This window comes from Phyllobates terribilis, unplaced genomic scaffold (genome assembly GCF_046119375.1).
Source record: "Phyllobates terribilis strain yellow unplaced genomic scaffold, ASM4611937v1 Scaffold_2__4_contigs__length_985480577, whole genome shotgun sequence".
In the NCBI taxonomy this organism is placed as follows: Eukaryota; Metazoa; Chordata; class Amphibia; order Anura; family Dendrobatidae; genus Phyllobates; species Phyllobates terribilis.
This window is the reverse complement of record NW_027362762.1, coordinates 3,221,471-3,236,262: the sequence shown is the minus strand read 5'-3', so window position 1 is coordinate 3,236,262 and position 14,792 is coordinate 3,221,471.

The window sequence follows — 14,792 nt, the reverse complement described above, 5'->3', positions numbered from 1 at the left end:
CTAGTGACCCTAGTGGACCTACGGAGCTGGCTGACTGGTCCTGAGCTACAGGGTATAGGAGCTGTCAAGGGTAAACTGGGCAGCCGTCTACGGACTCTTTGGCTCACTAGGGGTATGGCAGGCTCACTATAAGCAGAGGGTTGATTCTCCTGGTCTGCTTGTGTGGGGTCTTCTGCCTCCTGGACCGGCTGTTCTTCCAGCTCTACCTGTGTCTCCGTAGGCACTTGGGATGCTGGTTGGAGGAACGTGAGGACGGGTACCACAACAGCACCATTGACTTGAGTCCAAGACCGAGGGAAGTCTCCGAGCACAGTACTAACCATATCTTCCCTTTCCTCTACGGGTCGAGGGTCTTCTTGTTCCTCTTCAGGGTTCCGTAGCTGTTCAGGACACTTCTTCAGGTGATCCCGGGATACAATGGCTGTGGTTTCCCCTCCGTCTTTACTGATTGTACAGATCTTTGGGTTGTCGTGGCTTGAGGGCAGTACGGTGTACGGGTCCTTCTCCCACTGGTCGTCCAACTTGTGGAGCCGTCTTTTCCTCTTCAAGACCTGCTCTCCGGGCACCAGGGGAACAGCGGGAGCATTCTGGTTGTAAGTTTTCTCTTGTCTTTCCCTAGCTTGACAGAGACTTCGCTCCACGCTCTCCTGTACTTTCCGGTACTGCTGCTGCCTCTCTGTGTCCCAGTCTGCTTCTGGTGAAGTGTCCTCGGGTGTCAGAACTCCCATCTCCAGATCAACAGGAAGCTTACCAGGTCTTGCCCTCATTAGGTAAGCCGGGGTACAGTTGGTGGAACCTACAGGGATGTGGTTGTATAGGTCCACCAGGTCGGGCAGCTTTTCAGGCCACAGACTACGTTCTTCCAGGGGCAATGTTTTCAGAAGATCTATCACCACCTGGTTCATTTTCTCACAAAGTCCATTAGTTTGCGGGTGATAAGGTGTTGTTCTAATCTTCCGGCAGCCATACAGGGTGCAGAACTCCTGGAAGACTTCCGCTTCAAAGGCAGGCCCCTGGTCCGTCAGCACCTGCTCCGGGTATCCGTGCGGACGGCAGAAGTGCTGCTGGAAGGCTCTAGCTGCTGTTTGAGCCGTTAAGTCCTTGACGGGGACGACAACCAAGAACCGGGAGTAGTGATCCACGATGGTTAATGCGTAGACGTAGCCACTTCTGCTTGGGGTCAGTTTTACATGATCCAAGGCTACCAGTTCCAACGGCTGTCTGGTGATGATACACTGCAGGGGAGTCTTCTGGCTGGCACGGTCCCTCCTTCTTAGGTTGCATGGGCCACAGTCTCTGCACCACCTCTCGATGGTTCCTCTCATGCCTACCCAATGGAACCGCCCGCGCAGCAGGAACTCCAGCTTCTTTCATCCGAAGTGCCCAGCTCCGTCGTGGTATGCCTCCATCACCATAGCTGCGTCTCTTCTTGGCACCACTACTTGCCAGATTAGTTCATGCGTCCGGGAGTTAACCATTCTGCGGCACAACTTCCCCTTGTAAAGGAACAGTCGACTCTTCTCAGCCCACAGTTGCTTGGCTTCCTCCGGAGCGTCTGGGTCAAGGCGTGCATCTGGCCGAGTCAGCATCTCCTTTACCAGTCGGACGGCAGGGTCACTGTCTTGCGTCTCCGCCCAGTTGTAATGAGGTAATGGGTTGAACGTAGCGGATTGCTTACTCCTTACACGGTGGGAATACTGGATAGTCCCATGACGGTGGAACGCGGGGAGTTCAACTTCTTCCAGTTCCTCTGAATCTTCCCCTACGTCCGGTAGGTTCGGCATCCTGGACAGGGCGTCCGCGTTGGTATTGGAGCGTCCTGCCCAGTATTTGATTGTAAACTCATAGTTGGACAAGCGGGCCATCCATCTCTGCTGTAGGGCACCGAGTCTTGCAGTGTCCAGGTGTGTCAACGGGTTGTTATCCGTGTACACGGTGAACCGGGAAGCAGCGAGGTAGTGCTTAAAGCGTTCGGTGACTGCCCACACCACTGCCAGGAACTCTAGCTTAAATGAGCTGTAATTCTCAGGGTTTCTTTCGGTGGGTCGCAGTTTCCGGCTGGCGTAAGCAATTACCCGTTCCTTCCCCTGCTGGATCTGGGACAGTACGGCTCCTAGCCCGATGTTACTGGCGTCGGTGTAGAGGATAAAGGGCTGGCTATAATCAGGGTACGCCAGGATTTCATCCCCCGTGAGGGCCATCTTCAGCTGGTGGAAGGACTCTTCTTCCAGCTTCTCCCATCTGAAGGGTGGCTTCTGGTTCGTGGCCTTCCTGGACTGGCCTATCAGGAGGTCCTGCATAGGAGCTGCCTTTTTGGTGAAACCGGGAATGAACCTTCGGTAGTAGCCTACCAACCCGAGGAACTGCCTCACTTCCTTTACGCTGGAGGGGCTTGGCCATTCCTTAATTGCGGTGATCTTATCAGGTACTTATCAGCCACTCCGTCAGCACTCACCACGTGTCCCAGGTACTGCACCTTTGGCTTCAGGAGGTGACACTTGGAGGGTTTCACCTTTAGGCCGTAACTTGCCAGAGCTTCGAACACTTCCGCCAGGTGTTTCAGGTGGTCCTCGTAGGTCTTGGAATAGACGATGACATCGTCCAGGTATAACAGGACCGTCTCAAAGTTTCGGTGTCCCAGACAGCATTCTATCAATCGCTGGAAGGTTCCTGGTGCGTTGCAGAGTCCGAACGGCATGCAGGTAAACTCGCTAAGTCCCATCGGGGTGGTGAATGCGGTCTTCTCCCGGTCCGCCTCTGCTACAGGAACCTGCCAGTACCCGCTAGTGAGATCCAAGGTGGAGAAGAAGTTAGCAGATTTTAAAGCAGCCAAAGACTCCTCTATTCTTGGTAAGGGGTACGCATCTTTGTGTGTGATACGGTTAATTTTCCGGTAATCTACACACATTCTCATGGTGTTGTCTTTCTTTTTGACCAAGACTAGTGGAGCTGCCCAGGGGCTACAGCTATCCCTGATTACCCCAGCCTCCTTCATGTCTCTAAGCATCCCCTTGGCGTGTTGGTAGTGTGCAGGGGGTACGGGTCGATACCTCTCTTTTATGGGAGGATGGTCTCCCGTGGGGATGTGGTGTTCTACCCCCTTGACTCGCCCGAAGTCTAACGGGTGTTTACTAAACACTCTCTCGTACTCTCGAACCACCCGGTAGACTCCCTGTTTCTGGTGGGAGGGAGTGGAGTCAGTACCCAAATGTAGTTGCTGACACCAATCCTCCATTATTTTCGTAGAGCCGTTACCTTCCTCCAGGTGAGATGGAGGCAAGGGTTCCACAGACTGTATAGAATTTTGGTTGATAGTATATAATTTGGCTAGCGTAGCATACCGGGGCAGGTATACTTCCCTTTTCCCGATATTTATTATACGAACGGGCACCCTCCCATGGCGTACATCAACTACCCCCCGTGCTGTCAAAATGGTGGGCCTACTGTCTGAGTAGACTGGTTCTACCATGGCCTGGTAATCTCTACCTCTCAGACCAATAGCTGCCCGGCACCAAATCATCATTTCACTTTTCGGGGGTATGGCAATAGGGAAAGGGTCACACATTCTTACGCTACCAATCTCACCACCGGAGAGTTCCACCTGTTGCCGTCGCATCAGTGCCCGGATCTCTTTCTGGAGCACTCGCTGCTGGCCGGAGCTGGCGTTCTTGGCAACCTGCTGTAAAATGAAAATCACCTCTGCAAGACAATTTTCAATCACATTAGTTCCTAGAGTTATCTTTGGGTGACTCTCGCGCTTGTCAATGTCTACAATGATCAGTCCCTGTGCTGCCAGTTCGACTCTACCGATTTTAATGGTCATTTCTTTAAATCCGATCTGTGGCACGGGCTGACCATTACTGGCGATGATACTCAAGTCGTCGTCTGGATAGCGGGTTATATCCGAGTCATTCCAGTACTGCTTGAAGAGCACGTACGGGATGGTGGTGACCTGTTACCCGGTGTCCAGTAGGGCACTCATAGGGATGCCATCCAGTACCACAGGCAAGACTGGACGTCCTCCCACATATTTGTCGCACCAGTTCGATGGGCCTGGTGATCTTTTTCCTGGGGGTTGGCCCTCTACCCCAGGTTGTGCCAGTTTAAAGGACAGTACCTTGCCATATGTCCGGGTTGATTGCAGCGGCGGCAGATGGGTTGTCCGTCCTCGTTGTATCGGTCACTGGGTCTTCCTCTGGCCGGTGGGGTCCTCCTTGGTCGACGCCACGGGATGTCCTCCGGTCCGGATGCCAGCTGGATCTTCCCTGGAGTGGAAACCTGTAAAGACTGCACAGTTCGGGTTAGCGCAGCAACGCTTTCAGCTAGCTCTTGGACCTGATGGTGCAGGTCCGGAGCCGGGTCATTGTTCAAAGCCTGCGCATCAGCCCCCACAGGCCCTGCCGACAAGGGCGCCGCCTCCTGGTGGTAAGTGGTAGTAGGGCGCCTGTGGGTCACAACGCCACCCGGTGCCGGTTCTCGGAGCACCCGGATGGCTCTGTCCTTAAACTGTGCAAAGTCCAGATGAGGATCCTGTAAGGCCATTGCCCGCAACTGGGTCCGGTGGGCATTGCAATATAGTGCCTCTATAAATTGTTCGGTCAACAGCCTGTCCTCGTTTCCCACGCCGTCAGGGTCGGTCTGCTTAATGGCTCTCAGGGCCTCTTGTAGGTTTAGTGCATAGTCCCTTATATTCTCATGTGCTCGCTGTTTGCACCCGTAGAATCTAAGCTTAATCTCGGCTGAGGTGCGGGTATCAAAGGTGTCCCTCAGCCGGGTTAATATCCCTGCGACAGTCCTCCTCCCAGGTGGCCAGGACTTTACCTCCCTTTGGGCTGCCCCGGTTAGTTGGGCCACCAGGATGCTCACTTTTTGCTCTTCTGTGAGGGGGTACACCTGGAAGAGGCTATCCAGCTTTTCTTTAAAGTCATTCAGGGTATGTGACTCCCCTGAGTACTGGGGTAGCCAGGCTGCTCCCGGGATATGGGGCATGGTGAAAGGCATGACTGCAGCAGCGGTGGCGCTGGCGGGGGTTGAGGCAGTGAAGCTCTCCTCCGTATCCGACATCCTCCTCCCCCCTAGTGGACCGTGGCCTACCTTGCGATGATCCTCTTCCGTAGGCCGCGGCTCCGCAGTGGATCGTCAGGGTTGAGGACCTTCCGTCGCGCTCCTGTGACGTCGGCGTCTGCTGGGCTCCTTCCAGGACCTTACGCAACGTCCGGACGTGAGGCGGGGCTTCAGTTCTCGCGCGCTTTCGGAGTCCACGCCCCTCTTCTTCCCGCGCGGCGTCTTCAAGATGGCGTCCAACGGCGGGAAAACTCCACGGATGGCGGGAAGAAGGCAGAAGATGGCGCCGGATGGCGGGAAAACTTCGCGGATGGCGGGAAGAAGGTAGAAGATGGCGCCGGATGGCGGGAAGAAGGTAGAAGATGGCGCCGGAATCTTCACCACTGGTAAGTTTGAACAGTCTTTTTCAGGCACGCAGTACCCGGTGGTTGCGGGCACGAAATCCTGCCGACTACGCCAAAAGTTGACGCGCCCCTGGGCCTACTTGGTGTAGCGTTGCGCACGCGGGGACTACCCGGAGCCGGGCCTGTTGGGGGTAGTAGTCTCGTGGCGGTGACCCGGTCCGTGCCCAGGGAGTCAAACTGTGTGGCTGAGTATTAGCAGTAGATGTTGGACGACTACGCCACCCGTTGAATGCAGCTATGGAGCTGCCGCTGCAGGGCAGACCGCTGAGGCCGGTGGTACGATTGTGCAGCGTAGATGGTATAACCCCCAACGGGAGGGGTATGGCCTCAGGGCAGCCGACGTGGATGATGGGGGTAGCAGGAACCACTCAGAGACGATGCGGTGTAGTTCAGGGTCTTTACTGGTGATAAAGATAGACCCTCCCGGAGTACTGGCTAGCGATCGGGGCCTGGTCAGTCTTTGAGCAGATGGGATTTCCCCTGGCCAGGCGGAGTTGTAGGCCTCCCCAACTAATTGTACTCTTCTGGCTACCTTGCTAGAGGCGGGTAAAAGTAGCCCACGTCCCTGAGTGTACCGTGTGGTGCTCACCCGTATGGCCGGTGACTCGGGGCCTTCTAGTGGCTTCCGCTCCACGACGGCGGTGCTGGTCCCACGCGTGTGACCGTGCCTTCGGGTTTCTTGGCCAGAGGACCTGAAATCCCCTGCCGGTCGGTTTCTGCTGCTGGGTAAGGATTAGTCCCCACAGCCTCGGACTCCGGGTCCGGTGGTAACTCTTCAATCAGGGCGAGCTCTACAGCTGCCAGCCCCTGATTCCTTTTAGCATGACTTCCCCAGAGCTCCTGATCTCTCTTTCCTATAGCTGCTTCTCCTCTTCTCTCTCTACTCTTTCTCTCTAACCCTGCCTCAGCCCCAGTTTTATATAGGGGAAGTTCTTCCCCTCCCAGGACTGGGCAGGAGGTGTGGCATGCATAGGATTCCTGACCAAGAGACCTCCCACCTGCTCTCAGACGTAATATCTCTATTACTCTGGCAACCAGACCCCTGGGGTGTCACACCTCCTTCACCTCCTCTAGGGCTTCCACCTGCGCCCTTAACCTCTGTTTTAATGAGACACACATTCCAACAGGACAGAGAGAATCCCCCTCCATACTGCACAGCCAGGGCTCTCCGCTATCAGGCAGTGTTTAAATTAATATGTCTTGGAGATCGCAGTCATACAGATCAAGAGTTGTGGGCAGCTATCCATGCCAAGTTGGAGCAATGGCTGTCTCCACTGAACCTGGAGCCAGGGAACATCGTGTGCAATAATTGTGAAAACCTGGTGGCGGCCCTACGCCGGAGCAACCTCACACGTGCCTTGCATGGCTCACATCCTCAGCCTGATGGTACAGCAATTTCTCTGCCACTATCCTGGCCAGGAGGCGCTGCTGCAGAAACCACGGTCACTGTGTGCTCACTTCTGCCATTCGCAACCCACGGGTCATCGACTTGCGTCACTACAGAGATCCTTCGGCCTACTGGTTAACCATTTGATATGCGATGTGCCGACATGGTGTAATTCATCTTTGCACATGTTGCAGCGACTGTGGCAGCAGCGATGAGCCCTGACACAGTATCTCATGTTGTATAGCCTGGGCAAACTCAGTACGGACGTGGTGCAAATCACACTTGCGTAATGGACACAGATGACAGACCTCTGCACCCTTCTACATATTTTTGAAGTGGCTACATAGATGTTAAGCGCGGACAATGCCATCATCAGCATCACTATTCCGGTCATCTACATGCTGGAGCACACTTTGAACAGTCTGCGGGAGGAGGTGGTGGTCTCAGGGGAAGTGGAGGAAGAAAAGGAGGATGCAGAAGGGCTAACAATATCTCTAAGTTGTCACGCAGGCGGATGCCATGGGGAGGATGGATTACAGTGATCAGGGGGGGCTCCTGGTACCAGACAAACTGTTAGTGAAGGTGCAGGAGCCGAGGAACAAATGGAGGAGGACGAGGAGGAAGAGTTGATTGAAGCGAGATGAAGAGGGTAATGATCCCACCTCTGTTGTCCGTGGTTGACAGGAGGAGACAAGCTTGAGTATTATCCCGCCACCAACACAGTATGGCCTTGGACCTCATGAAAGAGACTGACCCATGATTGCCTTCTTGCAGCACTATCTGCAACATGATTGTTGCCAGTATTGTTAGGATTCGAAATAATGCTGGCTACTGGGTTGCCACTCTGTTCGATCCACGGTACAAGAGTAAATTTTGCCAGAGGCTTCCCCTGAAAAGGGAAGTGCCCATGCTGGATTATCAAAACATGGTTGAAGACAATCTTGAGAGTGGTTTTCCCCAAGACAGCAGTGAGACACACAGTGTGCATTGCAGTTATGGACTTTCAACCCCGGGAACGTTGAATCTTCAACGCAAAAACATTACCAGCCTTGCAGCGATGGAGTACTTTTTAGTGTGCTGCATTAATCTCGCGTAATTGCAGTCTGTGACTCCTTTGTCATGGCTTCTGTGCCTGTTGTTGCTAGTGCTGATGTTACTAAAAAATTTTTGAAATTTGGAGACTCCAAGTTGGGTCTCCAACTGATGGGTTGCCTGTAGTGGAAGGGGTGTCAGAGCCCCATTATACTATTTCTACTATGGGGAAATTGATAATGTCTGTAAATCGCTGTGGAATTATTGGCGCTATATAAGTGAATAAAATAAATAAATAGAAATTGATGCCACTTTTGTTATATCTGCCCATAATTATTGGAAATGTTTGGTCTCCAAGTTGGGTCTCCTTCATGTGTGTTGCCAGAATTTGGCAGAGCTCTCAGAACACCACACCTACTCCTGTCACCCATCCACCAGTGACTGATCAAAGTTTAAGTTAGAAATGCTGCTCCAAGCGCTGTCCGTTATTGAAATATGTCATGGTTTCAGGGCCACGCTATTAGCGCAACCAATCTAGATTCTTACATTATTATTATTTATTATAGCGCCATTTATTCCATGGCGCTTTACATGTGAAGAAGGGTATACATAGCAAAAACACTTACAATAATCTTAACAAAACAAGTCAGCGACTGGTACAGGAGGAGAGAGAACCCTGCCCGCGAGGGCTCACAGTCTACAAGGGATGGATGAGCATACAGTAGGTGAAGGTAGAGCTGGTCATGCAGCAATGTCGTGGAGCGGTGGTAACTGCAGGTTGTAGGCTTGTCAGAAGAGGTGGGTCTTCAGGTTTCTTTTGAAGGTTTCTGTGGTAGGCGAGAGTCTGATATGTTGGGGTAGAGAGTTCCAGAGTAGGGGGATACACTGGAGAAATCTTGTATGCGATTGTGGGAAGAGGAGATAAGAGGGGAGTAGAGCAGGAGATCTTGTGAGGATCGAAGGTTGCATGCTGGTGTAGCGCCCCGAGGGTTCGGCCGCTACAGGGGTATTGCACCTCTGCCAGAGGTGTGATATTCCACTCCCGGGTAAGGATGGAGTATGGACCAGGGCTCAGTTAGCTGCATACAGCACACACACCCCATTTCCGAGGGACAGCTCAACGGTGCTCCCACTAGACAGAAGTGCAGGCACGACCGACTATGTCCCTGGCTGGAGTGGGGAGGGGGGTGGAACACCCAGTGCTGTAGGGGCAGATAGAGGTTGGTTCCTGAGCGTAGGAAGGAGCTCATTGGTTGCTGGTCACCTGGGCTCATGGCTAGGTATAAAAGGTGGGCACCATCTTAGATCAGTGTTCAGTCTGAGAGAGGAAGTGACAGAGCAGGGCCTCTGTGGAGCTCTGCTCCGGAGGCGGGCCTAGCCTGTGAGGCCCAGACAGCACTGAAAGAGAAAGAAGAAGAAGTTCAGTCTGTGAGGAGAGGAGAGCTGACAGGGAGCAGCAGCTCAGGCTGAGTGCTGCTCCAGAGGCAGGCCTAGAGAAGAGGCCGGAGCCTGAGAGGAGAAGGAGAAGTGGGCCTGGAGAAGAGGCCAAGGGAAGGAGGAGAAGACAGAACAGGAAAGAAGGAGAAGAGAGAGAGAAACAGAAGGGCTCAGGAACAAGAAGGTGGAAGGGACCCTAAGAACCCACGAGAATCCAGGGTGAAGGGTCAGGCAGATTAAGGGTACCGGATCCCAAGTTGGTGGAGGAGAAACTACCCTCAGCCAAAGACCGGTCGTCGTGATCATTTATTGGTGCGACACCTCATCAAACCTGCTAGGAAGGCACCATATAGGACAGCGGAGGACAGGGCCCACGTTTACCCGCACAAGTCCACGGCAGCTGGACAAAAGTGGGTCACTGGTGAGGCAGGCCAGAGAAAGGATTAAAGGGGGTCCTGTGCCATGCTCCTGAACTGCCTGGGAGTTGACCGAGCCCCTCACCTGGTGGACGCAGCACGGCTCGGGCAGTCATTCCCTGCAGAAGTGACTTGGATATTAACCGTGAGTAAAGACCCTGGACTGCAGTACGTTATCTGTGTGCTTTTTCGCTCCTCCGGCACTACCGGTACTGGGACTCTCACCACCATCACTCCCACCATCCACTACACTGCCCTGGGGCCGCACTCTTCCCGTGGGGAGTCACATCATCCCAGCTGCATACATCATCAGCCCCAGCGGTCTGCCCTGCAGCGGCGGTTCCTAACAACCGCAATCCACGGGTGGCGTAGTCGGACATAATCAATAGCACATAACGGACTACCACTGGCCTGACCACCCTGAGCCATGGAACCGGGTTGCCACTACTACTCCCATCGTTCCCTATTGCCCAGATCCGAGTGCCCCACGGCCCAGGGGGCGAGTCAGCTTTGGCGTAGTCGGCAGGATCGTTACCCACCCGCCACAAGCGGGTATTGCGCGCCTGAAAAAAGACTGTTTTATTGTACGAAAGATGGCGCCCGCCCCAGAAGAACGAGCGCCATAATGTGCACGCCAAAAGACAACAGGAAGCCACCTCCTATCGTGGGCCAGGTCCCAGAATGGCGCCAAAGAAAGAGCAGGCCCCCAACAGCCCTGAGCACGGCTGTGGAGATGTCCATCAAGGTGGGGGCGCTGCCCCTGAAAGTGATTGTCACCAAGTTGCCCCGGGACCACCCCCAGTGGGGGTGGGAAGAGAAGAAAACTGTGGGGCAGGGCGCGGTCTGGATCAGTCTGACCAGGCTGCACCCGAAGATAGAGACAGGAACCAGCTCCAGCGCCCTGGCGCGTGGCCTGCTGCAGGCCGAATCCCCATGCAGCTTCACGGAGCTGCTAGCACACCTCCCCATGAAAGACCCCGAGTATGTGCGGGCTGCGCTGGAGGAGCTGGACCGGAGGATGGTCCGGGCGCAGCGGGACGTGATTGCCAGGTGGAAAAAAGAAATGGCCCGGCGGGCCGTGATCCTGCAGCAGGAGGCGCCGTCGACATCCAGCGGCACACCAGCCACCGAGGGCAGTGAAAGCAGAGCGGAGGCCGAGGACGATGCCGTGGAGGAGGCCGCGACAGCAGAGGCAGGTAACGTAGACGCCCCTACCCCGAACCCTGAGGCCGCCGACCTGCCCCTGCACCCTGTTGCGGAGCCCAACGTACCTGAACCCGCCATTGACACCGTGCCTCCACCGCTACCAACCGGTTCCCAGGCCATTGACACCACCAGCGAGCCCCGCCCCCCGCCGTGCCCTCTGACCCCGGGCATGATCAGCAGACCACAATCGCAGGCCCGGTCGCAAGGCCTAGCGCCCCCGTACGCCGCCCGTCGACGGGAGTACTGCCGCCAACAGCTGGAGGTGTTCGAGAGGGAGCAGCGGGAGCGGCGCATGAAACAGGAGAAGCTGCAGGCCCAAAGTGCGGAGCAGAAGATGAAGGCCCGACGAGATCCCCGAGCTGCCCGCGGTCCCCGAGTCACCGGAACTGTCGTGAAATTTCACATGGAACATGGCTGCGGTTTCATCCGAGACCCTGAGACCATCAGCGATGTGTTAGTGACGAGGAGAGATGTGGAGAGCCACCTGCCGGAGGGTCATCGAGGGCGAGATCTGTTTCCAGGGGATGTGGTGTCTTACACCCGACACCAAGGCGTGAAGGGATGGTACGCCCTCCATGTCCACAGAGTAGTAGAGGAGGAGGAGCAGCACTACTCGGACTCTGAGTACCAGGAGGGCCCGGACGTGCCTGAAGATCATGAGGAAGAAGGAGCATCAGGAGGACACCGTTACCAGTGAACGGTAAAGTGGAATTGTACATAGTTACCAGTCAGGGTACAGAGAACTGTGTGGGACTGTTTCAAATTGAGTGTGGTCCCCGTTGGGACTGATATAGGACTGTGTGAAAGTTATCCCCTACATCCCCTACCAGGCTGAGGACTGTGAGCAGCCATTTCCCTTCCCAAAACTGGCCGAGGACTGAGAGCGGCCACCCCTTTGTATATAGTTGCGCTTCTTAAAGCGCCCCCTACTGGTTTTATAAAAAAGACTGCAACGTCTACCTCAAGGCAAATTTGCTGGACTGTTGCACTTAGAAGAAGAAAGAACACCTGGTCGCAAGTTGCACCGCGGCCATGATCCAAGAATCCAAGAATGTGCTTTACTTAAAAATGTTTTACATGAGAAAGTTTAATATACTGCTAGGTGATAATGCAAATGTTTTACAAGGTGTTTTATATGACAAAAGAGTTCCAGAGGCATTAGCAAAGTATTTTATCATAGTGACAAGAAAAGAAAAACGGTTCCCATAAAGGGAATTGAACCGTATTGCCTGTTTTCTGATGTGAAAAGTTTTAAAAAGTTTGCATGTCCTGTAATTAACTGTGTTGCTCTTTTCCAGCCCGAGGACGTGCTGTGCTTTACCAGGGGGGAATGTAGCGCCCCGAGGGTTCGGCCGCTACAGGGGTATTGCACCTCTGCCAGAGGTGTGATATTCCACTCCCGGGTAAGGATGGAGTATGGACCAGGGCTCAGTTAGCTGCATACAGCACACACACCCCATTTCCGAGGGACAGCTCAACGGTGCTCCCACTAGACAGAAGTGCAGGCACGACCGACTATGTCCCTGGCTGGAGTGGGGAGGGGGGTGGAACACCCAGTGCTGTAGGGGCAGATAGAGGTTGGTTCCTGAGCGTAGGAAGGAGCTCATTGGTTGCTGGTCACCTGGGCTCATGGCTAGGTATAAAAGGTGGGCACCATCTTAGATCAGTGTTCAGTCTGAGAGAGGAAGTGACAGAGCAGGGCCTCTGTGGAGCTTTGCTCCGGAGGCGGGCCTAGCCTGTGAGGCCCAGACAGCACTGAAAGAGAAAGAAGAAGAAGTTCAGTCTGTGAGGAGAGGAGAGCTGACAGGGAGCAGCAGCTCAGGCTGAGTGCTGCTCCAGAGGCAGGCCTAGAGAAGAGGCCGGAGCCTGAGAGGAGAAGGAGAAGTGGGCCTGGAGAAGAGGCCAAGGGAAGGAGGAGAAGACAGAACAGGAAAGAAGGAGAAGAGAGAGAGAAACAGAAGGGCTCAGGAACAAGAAGGTGGAAGGGACCCTAAGAACCCACGAGAATCCAGGGTGAAGGGTCAGGCAGATTAAGGGTACCGGATCCCAAGTTGGTGGAGGAGAAACTACCCTCAGCCAAAGACCGGTCGTCGTGATCATTTATTGGTGCGACACCTCATCAAACCTGCTAGGAAGGCACCATATAGGACAGCGGAGGACGGGGCCCACGTTTACCCGCACAAGTCCGCGGCAGCTGGACAAAAGTGGGTCACTGGTGAGGCAGGCCAGAGAAAGGATTAAAGGGGGTCCTGTGCCATGCTCCTGAACTGCCTGGGAGTTGACCGAGCCCCTCACCTGGTGGACGCAGCACGGCTCGGGCAGTCATTCCCTGCAGAAGTGACTTGGATATTAACCGTGAGTAAAGACCCTGGACTGCAGTACGTTGTCTGTGTGCTTTTTCGCTCCTCCGGCACTACCGGTACTGGGACTCTCACCACCATCACTCCCACCATCCACTACACTGCCCTGGGGCCGCACTCTTCCCGTGGGGAGTCACATCATCCCAGCTGCATACATCATCAGCCCCAGCGGTCTGCCCTGCAGCGGCGGTTCCTAACAACCGCAATCCACGGGTGGCGTAGTCGGACATAATCAATAGCACATAACGGACTACCACTGGCCTGACCACCCTGAGCCATGGAACCGGGTTGCCACTACTACTCCCATCGTTCCCTATTGCCCGGATCCGAGTGCCCCACGGCCCAGGGGGCGAGTCACTGGTATGTACCGGGAGACTAGATCACAGATGTATGGAGGAGACAGGTTGTGGATGGCTTTGTATGCCAGGGTTAGGGTTTTGAACTGGATTCTCTGGGCAATGGGGAGCCAGTGAAGGGATGAAGGGATTGACAGAGGGGAGAGGCCGAGGAATAGAGGGGGTACAGGTGGATTAGTCGGGCAGCAGAGTTTAGGATAGATTGGAGGGGGGCAAGAGTGGTAGAAGGGAGGCCACAGAGCAGGAGGTTGCAGTAGTCGAGGCGAGAGATGATGAGGGCATGCACTAGTGTTTTTGCAAAGTCTCTGTGCTGAGGAATGCGCGGATACAGGAAATGTTTTTGAGTTGGAGTCAGCAGGAAGTGGAGAGGGCTTGGATATGTGGTTTGAAGGAGTGGTCAGAGTCCAGGGTTACCCTGAGGCAGTGAGCTTGCGGGACTGGGGAGAGTGGACAGCCATTGACGTTGATGGATAGGTCAGATGGGGGGATGGCAGAGAAGAAGGATGAGATAGCGGACAGACGTTGTGGGATTCTGGTTAGTAGTGAGGAGATATCGGGTCCAGAGAGGTAGATCTGTGTGTCATCAGCATAGAGGTGATACTGAAAGCCGTGAGACTCTATGAGCTGTCCCAGGCCAAAGGTGTAGATGGAGAAGAGCAGAGATCCTAGAATTAAACCTTGGGGGACACCGACAGAAAGGGGGCGAGATGAGGAGGTGGTGTGCAAGTGGGAGATGCTGAAAGTCCTGTCTGTTATGTATGAGGAGATCCAAGATAGGGCCCAGGGCCGACTCCAGGCTTTTCTGGGCCCCAGGCGAAAGAATCTCAGTGGGCCCCTTTAACACATACCACGATTCATGATGCACAGATACCGCATAGAAATATATATATAGTACAATGCCGAAGATTTCACTTCTTATATTACATGAGTGATATCTATTGTAAATTCCACAATAGCTCAGAAACCGGCAAATCACTCCACACAGTATACTGGCCCCCATAAAATGCTCCATACAGAATATTGGCCCCCATAAAATTCTCCATACGGACTACTGGCCCCCATATAATGCTCCATACGGAATACTGACCCCCATATAACGCTCCATACAGAATACTGGCCCCCATAAATCG